The sequence below is a fragment of the Myotis davidii genome, unplaced genomic scaffold, assembly GCF_000327345.1.
Source record: "Myotis davidii unplaced genomic scaffold, ASM32734v1 scaffold6, whole genome shotgun sequence".
Lineage (NCBI taxonomy): Eukaryota > Metazoa > Chordata > Mammalia > Chiroptera > Vespertilionidae > Myotis > Myotis davidii.
This window is the reverse complement of record NW_006383011.1, coordinates 1475181-1479418: the sequence shown is the minus strand read 5'-3', so window position 1 is coordinate 1479418 and position 4238 is coordinate 1475181. Positions and strand designations below refer to the sequence as shown.

General features: G+C 46.8%; 1 long non-coding RNA gene across 1 annotated transcript in view; it reads right to left on the bottom strand.

The window, feature by feature from the left end:
- Positions 1-228, bottom strand: part of LOC107181610 — a 1367-nt gene extending 1139 nt beyond the window's left edge. Inside the window, exon 1 of the long non-coding RNA XR_001512272.1 lies at positions 158-228. This is a non-coding gene — a long non-coding RNA (uncharacterized LOC107181610). The remainder of the gene's footprint in view (positions 1-157) is intronic.
- Positions 229-4238: the final 4010 nt, after the last annotated feature.

Here is a 4238-nt window from a genome sequence, read left to right as displayed (position 1 = left end):
GGGGTCGTCCCTGCCCGCGCTGCCTCCTGCCCGCGCGAGCTCAGCCACCGCGGGGAAAGGCGGGCGGGGAAGCCCAGAAAAGGGGTTTAGTTTTAAGCCAGTCTCCCATCGATCAGGTCGGCAATGCTCACCCCTGCCCACTCTCAGACACACTCACCTCTACCCTAAAACATTAAGTTCATTCCCCAGCCATGATTTTAATCTCCGGGCGGAAACCGAGTCCCTGGATTTTTTTCCTCCCTCCCTTCTGCATCGCTTCTGCCGCCCTCCTCCCGGGCACCTCGGCGCTCTCTTCCTCCCCCCACCCCCAAAGTGGCGCGTTCCCCTTCTCTCCCAGGCCCTTTCAGGCTCCCCCCGCCCCCCCATCCCCACCACCACTGCCGCAGGTCCGGCTCAGCAGTCCCAGGATCCCATCGCCTTTCGCTCCCGCCTACCATCCTGGACGTGGGTGGGTAGGATCGCTCAGAGAGGCCCTTTGCGGAGGGCACCCTGGGTCTTTAAACAGCCCACTCCTGGATCCTGGGGCGATCCCGCGCCCATTGATAATGCTTTCTCAAATCAACCCGGCAAAGCGGCAAACTGCCCCGGGGGGAGATGGAGGCGAGCCACGCGCCCCCGTCCTGTCCTCGCTGGCCGACCCACGAGGCGCCAGCTTGTTGTGAAGACTCAGTTTCCACCAGACGGTCGTGAAAGCGGGGAAACACGGCGCAGGGCGGTGTAAACCCACGTTCCTGCAACCCCCACGCCGCCCCAACCTGATTTTCAAGACGTGCATTTGCAGGTAGCCCCGCACTGTGAAGGGCCAGCTTTGTGTGTTATCTGGTGGGGGTGGGGAGGCCAGAGGAGGCGGCGCCCCCCACCCCCGCTCCAGTCTTTAATGTCTGAAATAACGAAATGGCTGTGTGGCAGCTGCTGCTAGAGCCAAAACTAACTCTTTGGAAGACGGAAAAGAGTGAGAGGCAAAGAAAGACTGTTCATTTTTTTTTCCTTTGGTGCCGTTTGGGATGTCATCTGTTTCCTTGGCGACTGTGTTCAGCCCCCGGAGCCCCTGGGCTCCTGGATTGTTAGGGGGGAAAAAGCATGCTATTTCTGCACCGTCATTTATCACTGTCACCGCATAATGATTCCCCTTGCAGCCCCTTATTGATGTTTGTAATTGCATTATCTCATAAAGGAGGATGATCAATGAAACCGAGCCGTGCATTCTGGGGTCAGAGGAAGCCAAAGCACTGTTTGTTCCCTCTAATACAACAAGTACTCATTATCTTCAGGTCCGCATTCAAAAAATGATCTGATCTGGGGCTGACCCTGTCGGACACCCCAACACTTTCTAAAACGCGGTTTGTGTAACCTTTTGCTTAAATGCTAAATCAAGTACCTGTCTTGCATTTCAACGAAACAGGGTGCTAAAGCGGAATGGGAAAAGGCGTTTCTTCTTTTCTTCTTTCTTCTCTCCCCCCCCTCTACCCCCAGGGGTGCAATCGTCTGAAGATGCACCCGATTTTTACATTGCAACTGTCTAGTGATATCAGGTAGAAAAAGCAACTCCTAAGACAAGAGACCCAAGTTATCTGATAGACGAAAAAATTGGGGGTGAGGGGAAAAGCTATCTGGGAGCATTTAACAAGGTCGGTACTGAAAGATCAGAATAAAACCACATCCGGTTTAATTAATAAGAGCTATAAACTGAAATAATTCCCCATGATTCTGCCCTTGCTTCTCCCTTTTATAGAGTCATATCTCTCCGGCTTAGATAAATGACTTTTGTGCCTGTTCGATTCTCACAACAACAATAACTAAATCAGTTGCACACTCTGTATCTAAAACTGGCTACAAACTCCAGCAAATAAAAAGAAGTTCATTTGTCTATTAAACGCAAGTATTTAGCTGAGCAGAAATGTCCCAGTAACACTGGACGGAGTTCATGTAATCCCATGAAAATCAAGTCATCGTGTTCCAGTGAAGTAAGTGAGAAAATAAAAAAGGAGGAAAGGTCCAAGTGTAATTTTAAACTAAATGCATTATTGGACTGTCAAAGTGAAACGTGGTTGTGTGGCTGGGATGGAGGGAGTAGACACCAACTTCGCTCACATTTAACCGAAAGGTTTTAGAAGGGAAATACGTATCCCAGGTTTGACTATCATTTTAATTTGTGGAAAGCGGAGAAATAGAGACAATTATAATCCATCATTCCAATAAATTAAGGTGAAGCCCCTTCAAAGTCAAAATTAAGCAAACAGTTATTTTGAACACTGCAAGGCTGTATATAACCAAAATGAAGTTTTCAATCTTCTGAAGGTAAATTCTTCCATGTTAATAAGACGACCAGAAAAAGGGAAAAGAAAGAAAAGACTGAGCCTAGGTGTTTATTTTTAAAGTTCTAGAAATAATTTCTAAATTAACAATAGGCATCAATATTTTAAATAAAAAGATTTAAATGAAAAACCTTCATCATATGAGAAAATAAGTAGCTAATCAATTAGAGTGTGTTCCGATATTTGACACCTTAACATAAAACCGTAATTTGAATGATAACAAAAAGTTACAATATTCCCATTTGGAAAACTAACTTTAGGAGGAAAGCTAAAAAAAGGTTAACTGTGTCGAACCATCATTTAATTTTTCTCTGGAAGGCAGATCTTTATGGGGAGTGGTATTTCCTAGGAATCCTGTCAAATCACTTTCCAATAATATATGTTTTGTATTTAAATATTCTGTTACTTTCCTTCTTTGAAAATGCTCAAACTGAAATGGAGATACAGCCAGCATATATTTCCTATAAATATAAATGGTATCTTAACATAAAATATTAAAGGGAAAATAAAACTTTGGGCTTTGTCAGTTGAGATATAATTTTTTAGCAGAATACTCTGCTTTTCAAAACACACAAATAAAACCCCTCGGTTTTAACCAATCAACACATCTTTCTCTTATTTGGTTGGGGATCTGGCATCCTGTACGTTTTCTATCTTTAATATTTAGTGTTATAGCCCACAGTTAAAATAATGAAAAATTAGTCTCGTTTCAGAAATTATTTATTTATGGAACGAACATGATTAAAACATAAACACACACGCAAACTGCAGCTGCAACAGGAAAAAAAAAACTTGATTTACGGTTATTAAATCTTTGATCGCCATGTTAATGTTTCTTTTTCTACCTTTCATTTGCATTTTAATCTATCGAATCTTTACAATTTTGCTGCCTCCTATTTCAATGATTGATTACAGTTCCGAAATAAGAAAAACCCAGCCTAGCTTTTCTTTTTCCTTTTCTTTCTTCGCTTTCTCGCCCCCCCACCCCCTTCCCTCTGGGTAGATTTCTGAAACTTTCTCTCAATGCTAATGTAGACAGGACAAATTAATTCTCCTCTTTTAAATGTCAAAGATATAAATAAAAAATGTTTTCGGTCCCAAACGTGAATATTTTCCCAGCCGCTTGTTTTCCAGTCGTAAAAGATCATCTCAGCAAAACGCAATTAACAGTGAAACACACACACACACACACACACACACACACACACACACACACACACACACACGGCGTGGAATTTTTAAAGGACGCCTTAGTGAGTTAAAGAAAGGTGATAAGTTCATTGTCCCTTCGCCATCAGTAGCTTGGCCGGCTTCGTTCCCTCTCACACACTCGGAGATTTGGTCCCGAGTTCTATCTGTGATCTAAGTCACACACACAAACAAAAACAAGCCTGGTGGGGGCTTGTGCTGAAGTTGGTTTCTGGAGAGGAGCTCCAGAAGGACAAAAGGGGAAGCGCCGCAGGTCTGTTTGTTTTCTTTGCGGGCTTACTACCTCTTTGGCCCCGCTCCCTCCCGCGGCCCTCCCCGCACTCCCTCCCCCGATTTCTACCGCTCCTCGGAGAAGATGGTCATTTGCTGAGCGCTGGCGTGCCACAACCGTGGCGCTGGCTTTGGGAGGCGCCGGCCAGAGACTGGCTGGGCTCAAGCTCCCAGCCGGGCTGAGGGTCCCTGGGGCCCTAAAGGCTCCAGCCCCAACCAGATCGCGCCTCCCTCCAGGCAGGGAATGGGCCGGGATGCGAGCCGGGTACCTGGCCACGGCGCGGAGGGGGTGAGCCCTGGGTGTGAGAGCCAGGCTGGTGGGCGTACGCGCAGGCTCTCCCGCCGCCCGCGGGGCTGGGAACCTGAAAGGTGCTCCTTCACCCCCGCCCACCGCGGTGTCCGCTCCCCGGGGCCGACCCCCTCGGGGGACTTTTAATGCCCGAA